Here is a 14,816-nt window from a genome sequence, read left to right as displayed (position 1 = left end):
TCATCTTTCATGCGGACAGTGTGTCCCTCAGGACCAGTCCTTCCTTTATGCCCAAGGTGGTATCCAGTGTGACCCGTAATCAGTCCGTTCATCTGCCAACCTTCTTTTCTAATCCACAGAACAAAGGGGAACGAATATTGCACCCCTTGGACGTGCAGAGACTTCTTAGATTTTACTTGGACAGGACTAAGCCTGTCAGGAAATCTGAACAGCTGCTGGTTGCATTTGCTGCAGGGGCAGAGGGGAAGGCCATTTCAAAGCAAACCATTTCTAAGTGGATAGGCCACTGCATTCATTTCTGCTATAAGCACTATGGAAAACCTACCCCACAGGGGATAAGACCTCATTCCACCAGGGCTGCATATACCTCTACAGCCTTTCTCAGAGGTGTCCCTACCAGAGACATCCTAGAAGCTGCTACCTGGAGTTCTGTACATACCTTCACCAAGCATTACCACTTGCCAATATTTTGAAAATCCAGAGCTGGTTTTGCCACTGCAGTCTTGTAGGGCCTTATAGCTGGTCCTAATATCTAATTTCCTCCTCCCTTCCTTAGCTTTGGGAATCTACCCAAATGTAATGACTGCAACAGTGAAACACGAAGAACATTGTGCAGTTGTGTACACTTACCATAAATGTAGATGCTCAAATGTTTTCACTGTTGCAGTCCTGGTTACCCTCCCTCCAGCCCCCTGACCTCTGTTGACTGTACCTCTATTCTTGTTTACTATGCTTAAAGATTTCTGGTGTATTTGCTTTTTGTTGGAGGTGTAACCCTTGTATATAATTGCTTCCCATTATGTGGACACCTGACATCTGGGGCAAGAAAAACATGTAATGGCATCGGCTGCATGCTTTATACCCCTGACTACCTGACGTCATGACATCATGGAAGATGAGACAGCAACCGACGCAGGACCCAAGATTTTGATAATCAGGCCGACTGAGGGCTACCTGCAAGCAAATAACCCAAATGTAATGACTGCAACAGTGAATACACTTTAACATCTACATTTATGGTAAGTGAACACAACTGTACTTTCCTCTTCCAATCCATCCCCCTGCTTCGGAGCCAGAAGATTCCGATATCCAGGTTGTGTCTCTGTCGGGTCCAGGACCCATACCTTCCTTGGATCCAATATCTGTCCCGAGTGTCTCTGCCTTCAGAGCAGGAGACCTCTAGGAGCTGATACTCCCCTGTCGTGTCCACGGTGTCTTTTTGGATCTCTTCGGATCTGGCCATGCCTCTGGGGACCTTGGCATGGGTGAGTTCAACTTCTACCTCAGCTTCAAAGCTGCTCTCTTCTGCTCGGAGATTCCTTCAGCTGCGACAACCTCTTTGGTGGATCTTGGGAGTTCTTCGGAACGAGGAGGGACCACCTTCAAAGTAATGACTACTTTGTAGTCTGAGACACAATCTATTTGGTTCTTCCTCCCTCTTCAGTCGGGGTCGCTCATTACAAAGTAGATTTGGCCTCCAGGAACAGGGCCTCCTTTGGGTCCACTGTTTTGAAGAATATTCTCCCTTCTCCCCCAAGAAAGATGATGCTAGAGACGTTGTCCCAACCTGCTAAAAATGAAGGTGATATAGGACAACATCACATAAAGAAATTATGTACTCACCATAACATTCCATGTGTGTCGTTCATCTCGCCTTCATTTTTGCATCCCACCCTCCTTCACTTAGCACTTTGCTCCTGGAAGACCGAGCCGATGCAATCGGCTATTAATGTTCTTGGAACTTTTTGATTGCTGTACAAGGTATTCAGTGATTATTATTTTGTATCTTAGTTGTATCTGCAAACAAGATCTGGGGATCTCTCCTAGTGCATGATGGGATTGGGTTTTAACCACGAGCTAGTAGAAGACCCTGAGCTTTTGTATAAGGCCGAGTCGGATCCGAGGATTCGATCCGATCCCAACCTGCTAAGAATGAAGGCAAGATGGGCAACACACATGGAACGTTATGATGAGTACCTAACTTCTTTTTCTCTGCATTACCCTTTGCTTTATCTACATCTTCATGGGTATTCAGAAAATATGTAGGCCTAGTAATAGGTTTTTGCAGACTGATGGCATTCACATATTTCCTTATTTAGACAACTTGCTTGTCTTTGCAGAGTCTTTATCCAGATGTCAAGAGTTAATAACACAGGTTATGTCCGTTTTACCTAGTCTGGGCTTCCTTGTAAATATTGCAAAATCCTGCTTCACTCTGTCTCGCAGGATCGTGTTTCTGGGATGCCTTATAGATTTTTCTCTTCAAAAGGCATTTTTGACACAAGACAGTGTGAATCTTCATCCGGTATTTGTCTTGAACTTTTCCAGTCAGTCTCAGACTTCTACAAGAGAATTTCTCAGGATCCTAAGGTTCATGGCATCTGTTTTTCTTATGATACCTCTAGCCAGGTGTATGTTCATATGCTCACTGTTCAATGTTTAGGCCCAAAGAGTATCGAGGAACACATTTCCCTAAAAATTAACTGAAAAACCTGTTGCCCATCCATTTATTTAAATTTGATTTGAAAACAAAGAAGTCGACTTATTTATAAACAGCAGTAGTGTATTCCAAAGTATTGGAACTTATTGTGTAATATATGAGCCCTTCATTCTCATTTGATAAGTGTTTAATTTATATGCACAGTGTTAATGTGTATGAGCTTTATGTACAACCATTAATATCCAAATTTATAATAGCTTGGAAAATGTTGTTATCCAAAGCCTTTTATGCCAAAATTAACTTATCTCTTAGATATCGATAATGGATAGTAAACAAACCTAGCCTTTTACATCTACCATCATAGCATAATTTTGACAAGGATTTAATTATATTTTATAAACATTCTCTGCATTAATTTAAGTAATAAAAGCATTAATATACTCAAAAATTAGCCTGATGAATATTTTATATAAGTGCACCAGTATTATCTCTTAGAGTTACATGTCACATTAATGTTCCTAATTACCTGTTGGCTTTTGAGACCACCAAATCAGCTTGTTTAGAAAAAGAGAAATCTGATTTAGCTCAGTGGTAGACTACATGCTTTACATGTATAGCTCTCATCCACTTCGCACAGGAAATCTGGACAAAGCCTAAAATAATGGGGGGACAAAGGCTCAAAAATAAGGACTGATTTTAAATATTGCCCTTATAAAACTTATAAAGTTGCTAGAAAAACATAACCTGTATTTAGCATGCATTTTCTGAAGAATATGAATGTGAAACTCAAATGTATGTCATTTTTTTTAGTGACTTCAGTCTTCGGTGATTTGCCAGAAAACCCCAAACTTTATGAGGAAGAAACCAAAAATATGAGGCAAGAAGACACTTGAGAGGTATGTTTGCATATATGAGGCCCTGAGTTCAATTCCCAGCATCTTCATAGCATTTTACTGTGAGGCTGGGGAGGTGGTATAATGGTCAATGTGTTAACCTCACAGTCACAAGTGACACGGTTTGATTCTGACCTTTGAAAGGGAAATGAACTAGGCTTAAAATAGCCCACAACAGCAGTTTGTACTAGTACTTAGCTGTGAAGCTATAGCGGCACACCTTGAATAGCCTTGAGGAAGCTCAGCATTAAGCTGAGCGAAAGCGCTTGTTATATCGTTCTGTCCATTTGATGTGAATAAAGATCTCAACTTGGATTATCTTCGCTCTATTTTCATTTTTTGGCTACCAGGTCACTGCACTTGGACTAGTTGGGTTTGCCACTCTCCCTGGATTTTTGTGTTTCTCTGTCACACCTTGAATAAAATTATTTTTTTGTACTATATTTTCCAAAAAACACAGTATTACATTTAAATTCCATAACTACTAGCTCAGGTGTTTACTTCAGTCGATGAGCATTAATATTACCATAGTCATTTCTATCGGTTATAAACTCTAGATCTGATGTTGTCATTTTCATTCTTCCTCGACCTGTGTGTTTCGGATCTGACTAGGATGCAACTTGGCCACTTTCCAAAGCTTAGGCTCCGAAGCTCAAGCTCCTCCCCTACCCATAATGTCACGCACACACACACACACACACACACACACACACACACACACACACACACACACACACGGTTACCTCAGATCTTGTTGGCCGCTCTGGAGAAATATTGCGGTCCGCTGACTTGAGCACTTCCTGAGAAGTTTTCAGTGTTCAGTTAAGTTGCTTGGCTTTCTGGTGTAGTTTTTCCTTCACACTACTTTACCCTACCTCTTAACCTGTGTTTCTGGCATATAATGTAAAAAAAGTCTTAGTTTAGTAGTTTTGCGCCCTCTGGCACATTCTTGGTGGGAATTGTTCTTTCTCTTTTCTTCCTTCTTCTGTTTCTCTTCTTCCTTTTCTTAGTCTTGTAGGATGTCTGAGAAACCTTTAAGTTTCAAAAAGTGCACTTCCTGTGGGCATAGCATTCCCTTATCTGATGCCCATAGGCAGTGTGTATATTTTCTTGGCCCTGTTCACATTGAAGCCTCCTGCTCCACCTGCAAGGGTTTTCACTTGAGAGCACTGTCCGACAAGATGAAATAAACTCATTTTGAAGGGCCATTTACCTTGTTTGGTCCCATCTGGAAGTTCTTCTTCTTCAGGGGCTCAGTCCCCTTTCAAAAAACATAGAAGACATGAAATGCAGAAAGCGTTCCCCGGGGAAATCTGCTTCCTCTTCTTCGGACAAGCCTCCAGCCAAGGATCCTAAGGTGTCAGGTCCTAGACCCTCAGATCCAGTTAAGTCCACCAAATCCTCTCCTCAGCCCAGAGCTTCTTTGCCTTCATATCCTCCTGCTCCTAAAGAGGGCTCTCCAAGGATTTCGTCCAGGCCATGTTCCACAGCACCATCTGTCAGGTCCTTCCCACAGCCTTTCTGAATCAGAGGTGGACAGATTGATGAGTCAGTTCCTTCAGACGCAAATCCAGATGGGGGTCTTACCAGCCCCGTCCCCTACTAGGACCATGGGTAAACAGTCACCTTTTAAAGCTTTAGCTTTTTCTCCGATCTCAACTGTTGCTTCATAGCCCTCAGATCAGAATACCTCGAGAGACAATGTGACGGAGCCAATAGTGAATCTTTCTTCAACTCTAGCACCTTCCCTGACTTGCTTGGTCCCAATTGTGTTGGGGCAGATGGCTTTCGGAGCCAAGCCTTGACATCTATTCCGAAGGGTTGATCTTGACTCTGACACCGATTTCGAGGAAGGACAAGGGTCCCCCAGATCTCCACCTGAGGATGTCTGTTTTGGAGACAACTTGGAAATCCTGTGCCAAAGAGGTAGACGATCTTCCCAAAACCCTACAGTGCTCTTGGAGGCTTTCTGGTCCAGCCCGTCTACATCTTGGGTGTTCCCCCCTGCCTATGTTGTCTTCGACCTGGTATCAATCAGGGCATGGTAGGATCCGGACACGGTAGAACCTGTCCCCAAGCATGCAGACAAAATCCTTAGTGCTCCTCCTGACTGACCCTTTGGACTAAAGGAATCCCGGTAGATGACATGGCTGTTTCGCCAGCCACCAAGAAGGAGCTGGCCCACGATAGCTCCACTGTCCATCCCCCTAACAGGGAGTCTAGGGCCATGGACAGATTCAACAAGGGAGTTTACACCTCATCTACCTTCAACTTAAGAGCCTTAAACTACCTTTCCTGTTTTGCTAGGCTACAGAAAGGTTTAGTCAAAGAGCTCTCTAGCTTAGTCCCAGAGTCCATGTCTGATGAGGAGGAGGGGAAATCCTTCTTCTCCAGATTGGCCACTCTACAGTCAGTTTCCAGTGTGTCCATGAGGTTAATCTCCCATGCGGTAGAGGATACCTCAAGGGCCATTGGTTCCGGCATTGCCATTAGGCGCCATGCTTGGGTGCAGCTGTGTGACTTTGCGGAATCTTTCAAGGCGTCTTTTTTCAGTACCCCTTTTGACGGATCATCTTTGCTTGGGCCCACTGTTAGAGACACACTATCCCATAGTGAAAAAGATGGAATGACCCTGTCTGCCATTGGACTGTGTTTTTCTACCCCCCCCCAAAAGATCCTTTCCAGGAACTGTGGTTCAAGAAAACTCAGGGTCCTTTTCAGGAGTCTCGGGGAGACTGTTCCCCCAGAGGCAGAGGAGGAAATGGTTACAATGGTGGACGCCGCCCATGCGGAGGGGGTCTGCAAAATCAAGGTTCTCAGGATTCCTTCTCGGACAGATCCTTTCAACACTCCTGAAAGGTTGCCTGGCTGTCCTTCTCTGGAGACAGAGGGGGGGGGGCACTTATCCTTGCACTCAGAGGCCTGGCTAGCCATCACAAACAATCTGTGGGTGCAAAGGATCTCTTCTGGAGGATATTCCATTCCCTTTTCAAAACTCCCCAAACCAAAATGTTTTCTCTCGGATGTTCCACCCAGTAAGAGAGAGACAGCAGAGATGTAGATCTCAAAGGTGCTCCAAAAAAGAGTCATCTAAAAGGTCCAGCCAGATCAACTCGGATCAGTCATTTATTCAAGATTATTTTTAGCACCAAAAGAGACAGGGGACCTCAGGCCCATCTTGGATCTGACATCCGTGAACAAGTCAGTATAAAGACAGAAAGTTCAGGATGATCATAGTCCAGTCCATTCTACCTGTTTTGAAAATGGATGACTGGATGTGCTTAGTAGACCTCATGGATGCGTACTACCACATCAAGATGGACAGGCACTTTCAGAAGGTATCTACGCTTCAGGCTGAGAGCCAGTCATTTTCAGTTCAGAGTGCTTCCCTTTAGTCTCACCACAGCCCCCAAGGTGTTCACCAAACGCATGGCTGTAGTTGCACCTCATCTCAGACTGCAAGGATTCCACCTATTTCCTTACCTAGATGACTGACTCCTAGCCGCTCCAACCAGGCATCTACTCATCCGAGCTAGGGACTATCTGTTACAGCTAGCTCCTACCTTGGGCATAACAATCAACATGCAAAACTCTCAACTACAACCAGTTCAGAGCATAGTTCTCATAGGGGCTCGTTTGAATATGACCAATACCTTGGCCTTCTTTTCTCTGGACATGATTTCGAACCTAAGACTACATATTGGACAAATCTTGGCAATCCTGATTCTTCCAGCAAAACTAGTTCTCAGAGCCCTGGGCTCATGGCTGCCGTCATAACACTTTTACTAACAACATGTATACACATGTGAATTCTGCAGTGGACCTTAGCAGTCCATTGATTTCTACATCAACACCCCCTCAGCTACCCAATCAGACTATCACAGGTGTGCAAAGATTCTCTCCTCTGCTGGCTTCATTCCTTGGAGGTTCTTCAAGGATGCCCCTATGTTCTTCCTCCCCCAAATGTTACATTGACCATGGATGCCTCCCAGATGGAGTGGGGGTGGTCTTTTCCAGGGGGCAGACGGTCCAAAGCACATGGACATTACAGGAGACCAACCTGCATCTCAGTGTCCTGGAGATGAGAGTGGTTCTTTTAACATTGCAGGCATTTCACAGCTTCCTTCCTGCGGGGATAGTTGCTATATAAACAGACAGTATGTCTGTGGTTTGGTACATCAACAGATAAGGGTGAACCAGAAGTGCCAAGAAGCAGTGAGAGTGTGGTTTAGGTGATCTCTACCAACCGCTTTCTGATTACAATGCACAATCTGGAGGGAGCGCAACATTCTAGCGGACAGGCTCAGCAAAGTTTTACTGAGGTCTTATGAGTGGTCTCTGAATCAGTCAGTGGGAAACATTATTTTCCACAAATGGGGTCAATCTTGCTGTGATCTCTTGACATCTCTCCACAACAACAAGTGCAGCAGGTTTTTCGCCTTGATCCTTCCTCAGGCACAGTCAGTCAGGGATGTTCTGGTTCATGCTTCACCTCCCGGATTACTTTATGCTTTTCCTTCTCTGCCCTCGATCCTCAAATTTGTTTAGAAACTTTCAGGTTGAAGAGCAAAGTGATTCTCATTTCTCCCCTTTTGGCATCGGCAAATCTGGTTCACCTTCCTTTGCTCTCATCTGATTTGCCTTCCATGGAGAACCACATCCAGATCTGCTATCACATCCATCAGGTGAAATTTACCCCAATCTCCCACGACTGAAATTAACCACATGGTTTCTCTAATTCCAATGATGGCTAGTAATTCCAATGATGGCTAGATCTGCCAGGCTTTAATCCCCAGGCTGAAACATTCTGATCTCCTCCCAAAAATCTTCAACTAGAAGAATTTGCAAAAGCAAATGGAAAAGATTTTCTGTTTGGGCTCAACAGCAGCAATTAGATCCTTTCACCATTCCTATTCTAGCAGTGCTGGATTTCCTTGCTTGTATTTTTTATGATGGGGCAAGTCATTTCATTGTAAAAGTACAATTGGCAGCCATTTCATATTATCATATTGGAGAAAATTCATCATCTTTGGCCTCATCCAAATTGTGTAAGACCTTTCTTAGAGGTACTTTCCTTTGTCATCCTCCTGTCAAAGATCCAACACCTCCTTGGGATCCAACTCTTATTTTACAGGCTCTGGTAATCCCCTCCTTTTGAACCATCAGCTAAAGTAGATTTGAAATTCTTATTATGGAAGACTGTTTTTCTAGTTGGTATCACTTCTGTAGGTAGAGTATCTGAATTGCAAGCTCTGCCCTCTAAATATCCCTATTTAATTTTTCATAAGGACATAGTGACATTACATACTAATCCACCTTTTCTATTTAAAGTTGCGACTGAGAACAATATAAACCAATCTCTCAACTTACCAGTCTTTTTTCCCATTTTCCAAAACAAAAGGGAATATACTCTTTATCTGTTGGATGTTCATAGACAGTTGCTTTTTTGTCCAGACAGAACTAAGTATTTCATAAAATCTGACCAGCTTTTTATGTCTTTTTCACATGTCAAACAAGGTAAACCAGTTGCCAACACCACCTTAGCTAAATGGTTAAGAGACTGCACTTTGTTTATGTATGAATCCAAAGGTGTTTCTTTACCTCAGCGAATCAAGGCTCATTCTACTAAATCAATGGGAACTTCTCAAGCTTTTTGGGCTAAAGTTTCAATTGATGATATTTGTTCGGCTGCCTTGTAGTCATTTTCTCACACTTTCATTTGCCACTACAGACTGGACATTGTGTCTAGAAATAGAGCTGCTTTTGATTCTGCAGTACTCCAGAATATCTTTCCATGAAGGCCACTCAGGGTTATTATAGCTGGGGACTCTGTCCAACAGGTTGAGGAAGAATAAAAATGGTAACATCAGATAAAGAAGTTATGTACTTACCGTAACATTCCATCTGTGTTGTCCTTTTTCATTCTTCCTCGAACTTCCTTCCCTCCTTCCCCCTGTCTCTTTAGTGAATGACGTGACAGATATGCTTATAGGAACCTCTGTTCCTTGTTGAGCTCCTGTTCTTTCTCTACTGTATTTTTAGTAAATTTTCTGAATTTGTGTACATTGTGTATATTATGGTAAAATTGGTAAACATGGTAGCAGCAAACAATAGCGGGGGGGTGAGGCATTATGGGTAGGGGAGGAACTGGAGCTGCAGACCCTAAGCTTTTGAAAGTGGCCAAGTCGGATCCAAAACCCACAGGTCGAGGAAGAATGAAAAAGGACAACACAGATGGAAAGTTATGGTAAGTACATAACTTCTTTATCTGATGTTACTATGTTTATTCTTCCTCACTGATGGGTCAGAGTCCTCAGCTACGTAAATATTGAGTGGCCGTCATGGAAGGATATGTCGGAGCACCGCAGAACCAAAGGATGCCCTGTTCCTGGAGACAATACAATATCCAGTTTATAATGCAAAACAAATGTTTGTGACCTGGACCACATCTCTGCTGTTCAAATCTTATCAGTAGAGGTCCTCGCTGAAAAGCAGACGCGGTAGACATCGACCTAGTAGAATGGGCTTCGGGTGATGAGATAGCTGCAAGGAGTAATCTGTAGAAATTCAGTCAGTAATTCACTTTGCTAGAGTGATATTGGACACTGCCTGGCCTAGTTGACTAGGTGAAAAAGACACAAAAAGCTCTTGGATTTTCTATGTCCCTTTGTCCTGTGTAGGTAAAAATGCAGCTGTCTATGAACATCAAGCAAATGTAACATATATTCGTGTCTTTGCTGGAAAGCGGTAAACGAGATCTGAGGAGTTAGAGGAGAAGTGAGGTATTATGGTAGAGGGAGGAGCTCGAGGCTCAGATCATCAGCCTTGTGAGGCTGCCGAGAAGGATCGGAGATCGGATCCTAGGACCCATCATTGAGGAACAATGAAATAGACAACATCAGATTAGCATTTTATCTCTCGTGATTTTGTGATTAAATCATTTAAGATGCTAATTAGGAATACTTTGATGGGTCCAGATAACATACCTTCAGTTATGACTCCTAATTTAAAGGAGGAAAACACGTCCAGTATTATCTGGAATATTCAACTCTGTATTAAGAAAGTGTACTGTTCCTAATTACTCCATTGTAAAAAGGGGCAATCGTGAGGAATTAAGTAATTATAGACGTGTAAGTTTAACTTCAGTGGCTGACCTGGGCTTGGGAATGAGGGCTATATATTTGGATTTAACTTAGGAATTTGATGTATTACTCCTTTTTAAGGTCTGTGATTCTGTAACTGAGAACAATAATAATCCCTATTTGATCAACTGGATAGTGAAATGGAAAAGGTCAGGGTTGAGCCCTGTTATACTCCAAATATGCACATTATTAAACTCAAGTAGTTCTTAAGAGTGTCTTAACAACTGTTTGTCCCAGAGACTTATTCTCCTATTGGGTGATTTTAACTACCTGGATATAAAATGGGAGAGGTACTCCCTTGTACTAATTACTTCAGTCAGCTTTTCATTCATATTTTAAATTTCCATGACTTAAAGCAGATGACGAAAGACAGTGCTGGAAATTACAGAATATTGGATTTGCTATTAACCAACAATAATGGATTACTTTCTGTGGTAGAGACTGGAAACCCATTAGGAGGGTCATATCATAATTCCATTAGTTTTTCTTTAAAAAATGTAAACACTGTGAGAAAAGTAGGAAGAGTTATTAAATTTGGTAAAACCTTATCTATTCCATTGTAAATAATAAAATAGATTATGTTAACTGAAAAGAAGTAAGTAAGGAGAATATTAATTGTGACCACACTATATTACAGACAATATTAAGAGAAAAGTTAGATATAACATCAATGAAATATATTGATAAAAGTAATAAATTACCTTACTGGCACAGCATATCCCCTTTAAAACTCAAGGGAAAAATAGACTGTTTACTACTTTAAAAAAAATACGCTATAAGGTTAAATAAAGCAAATCTAAGTAAAATAAGTGAAGAATTAGAAATTAAGATTGTAGAAGAAAGAAGGAATTATGAATGTTAATACCATTCCGGATTAAATTCTGATAGTAAATGAATTTAATAAACATTTTGCAATTACTTACTGAAATAAAACGACTTTAAATGAGTCTGTGAAATTATTACATACTTCTGGTATTAAATTAGAAGTTATGTACGTATCTTTACTTGACATCTATATTGTCCAGTTACATTCTTCATCCTTCCTCCATCCTAAGCTGTTGAGCATATCTAGATGAATTTAGGAACTCTTAGGTTCCTGGTTTGAGCTCCAGATTATGGAAATGTTATGTTGCTACATATGTATCCTTATAGATAACTGTGTATAGAGCAGGAAACTCAATCTGAGGAGTTGGGGGAGAAGTGAGACATTATGGGAGAGGGAGGAGCTCGAGGCTTGGATCATTAGTTTTATGAAGCAGGTTCCTATTACGAAATCGAAGAGCCTGAACATCAAGCGACTTTAATGTCGGAAATGCCGTTCACTGATGTGCTTTTTGAGGATTGCAGTACAGTGAAGATCAGAACATTTGCCCTTTCCTCACTGTGGTACAATCTTGGAGTTGGTATATGTAATTAGCAGGAGGTGTGGGGGGTGCAGCCCCCTACACTAGCGACTTCGAGGTCCAGCATTTTCGGCCTTTAAGCCGTTCGATGTTCAGTGTCTTCGGTGTTGTAATATAGACCCTTGTGAAGCAGCCGAGTCAGATCCGAGATCGGATCCTAGGACCCATCAAGAAGGAAGAATGAAACTGGACAACACAGATGCCCAGTTATAGTTGTATTGAACTAGTCAAGTAGATTTTTGTTAATATTAAAGGACAACGAACTAATGTATGACATCTGTGGTTGTTTAAAGCATATTATACAAAAGGTTTTTGCAAAAGAGGTCTTCGTGTTTGTTTGCAACCCTTTGTAAAAGGTGTGGATGATTAATTAACACGGGACTGGCAAGAAGCACAACAGTCTGCCTCGATGCTCTTTGTTAAGATCTTATTGGCTTTTTATGAAAGAAAAATAGATGGTCTGGTGGATAAAACCAGGCAGCTGTGTGAGGCTGTTAAGAAATTTGAGCAACAGGGAAAATACATTAAACTGGATTTTGTAACTAGAAATCTTGCAGCAGTGGAGAAGGAATTAAAGGCATGCATGCTTAGAAAGTTTTATAGAGATTCTAAGGATTACCAAAATAGCAAATGATTTAATAGTAAAAAGATGGTTAAGTTTGCCAGTAATAAGGAACAGTTTTCTTCGCAGAAAGGAAAGAGAAGAAAATCCATTTTGAAATGGGGGTGATAGTACCCCTGAATCTTCAGCTACTGAAACTAATTTAGAGACACTTTCTTCTTCTCCTGCTGCTAAAAAGAAATTCTTGGTTGCCCCATTAGGCCAGTCAGAAGGGACAGAATAAAACATCATCGTAGAGGGATCCAAGACAATATTACAGCTGATGGTGTCCAAATAATTAAGAATGTGAATGTTCATAATATTTCATTTTTGCCTTTATCTTCTGTGGAAATTTTCTATATTAAATAAAGGTTTCGGCTTTATTCCATGTTTTATTTAGTACCAGAATATGTTTTTTCTAGAGATATTGTTTCATTTTGTAGATTATTGAATTTAAAACTGTTTTTTGATAAACAGGAGTTGGGTGATAAACACACAAGTCTATTGATAGTTTTCAACAACAAATATTAAAGGAATTTCATTTTAATTACTATGCTCATTCTACTGTTAAGAATCATAATCTTACTAGGTTGGAATTGGGGGCTGTTAGGAATTTGGTGGAAAACAAGCTTGTAGTTATTAGTAAAGCTGACAAAGGAGGCATGGTGGTGTTATGGGATTGGGCTATGTAGTTTTCTGAAGCCCCCAGCCAGATCGGTTTTACCAAAGGATGCATTTGGATCTAACCCCTAGGTTTAAGGCTGAGGTTGATGGCTTTCTCAAATTAGCATTTGAAGAAGGCATAATCTCTAAAGAAATTCTTTATCAATTAATTGTGCAAGATCCAGTGAGACAGTATTTCTGCATGTTACCAAAGATCCACAAATATTCAGAATGTCCACCTGATAGGCCTGTTGTTTCGGGTAATGGGTCACTTACGGAACCGCTGTCAGAGTTTCTATCACATTACCTGAAACAATTGTTAGGGTTGATACGATCTAGAATTCAAGATACCATTGAGTTCCTGACCATTATTGATCAGATGCAGTTAGACCATGGTTGGTTGTTATACACCTTAGATGTAAAAGCCCTTTATATTAACATTCCTCATTGGGCTGATTTGATGGCTCTTGAATAGTCTTTGGATTGGGCCTCACTGTACAGCCCGGGTTTTAACACATTTTTGTTGTCTTATTGAACACGTTTTAACTAAAAGTGTGATCTGAAGTAGTTTACTTCATTTGTTCTTCAACCTGCGGGTCATCGGATCCGACATGGCCACATTTTCCAGCTACGGCTCCGAGCTCCATGCTCTTCCCCTTACCCATAATGCCCCTGTCTCCCTTCTCCCTTCAGATCTGTTTGCTGCCTGAGAGGAAGCAGCGTGGTCTGAGCTCCATTGTGCTAGCAGTGTTGTTTAAAAAGTAAATTTTGGCTTTTTCTACCTATCTGTTTCACTCCTAACCTATCTGTACCTCCTGTGGGTTCTTCTTAGCTTGTTTTCTTGTAGGCTTTTCTATCTTCCTCCCCTCTTTTCTTTCCTCGTGGTAGAGAGAGTGTGTGTGTGTGTGTGTGTGTGTGTGTGTGTGTGTGTGTGTGTGTGTGTGTGTTTCTTTTGGGCCAGCTGAAGCATGGCGGATGCCCCGAAGCCTGGTTTCAAAAGGTGCACAGAGTGTGGCCATAAGCTTTCCCTTGCGGATGGCCACACTCTCTGCATGGTTTGTTTGGGGGGGGGGGGGTCACCTCCAATCCCGCTGTCGTATTTATGCTGGGTTTAAACCCAGAGCACTTAAGGACAGGTGGGATAAACTGTCTGTCAAGGGCCTGTTGCCCTCCTCTGCTGGGACGGACGTCCCACCTTCCCCCACTAAGAAAGCAGCGGCTGCTGCTTTGTCTTCCCCTTCCTCGGCCTCTGAGACTCACCCTCCCGCCAAGAGGCCCAAGGAAGGGGATAAGGTCAAGAAGGACCGGCCTTGAAAGCGCTTCCCTGACTGCTCGTTGGAGGCCTCCCGCTCTATCCAGAGCCTATCTGAAGCAGAGATGGACAAGATGATGCAGAGATTTATCCGCACTCAAATCTGATGGGGGTCTTGCCAGGGCCTTCTCCTACCGGAGCGGGCGCCTTCCACCCAGTATTTAGATCTATCACTCCTCCTCTGATCTGACCCACAGTTTCGGAGTTGTTAGATCTGAGGACGGTCGGAGTCGAGGGGTTCGCGATGATGGTGCCCTGTACCTCAACACCAGCCAGTGCCTTGAATGTGTCAGATCTGACTAGATCGGATCCGAGCTGGTGGAGCTGTAGCCTCGGGATCAGATCCGAGGGAGTGCTCTCTG

General features: G+C 42.3%; 1 protein-coding gene across 1 annotated transcript in view; it reads left to right on the top strand.

The window, feature by feature from the left end:
- Positions 1-14,816, top strand: part of MEIOSIN (meiosis initiator) — a 1,029,307-nt gene that overhangs the window by 515,226 nt on the left and 499,265 nt on the right. The window lies entirely within an intron of this gene.

The sequence above is a fragment of the Protopterus annectens genome, chromosome 1.part0 (genome assembly GCF_019279795.1).
Source record: "Protopterus annectens isolate FY-2018-M chromosome 1.part0, PAN1.0, whole genome shotgun sequence".
NCBI classification, from domain to species: domain Eukaryota; kingdom Metazoa; phylum Chordata; order Ceratodontiformes; family Protopteridae; genus Protopterus; species Protopterus annectens.
The sequence above is the reverse complement of the archived record's forward strand: the minus strand, read 5'-3'. Positions and strand labels throughout refer to the sequence as shown.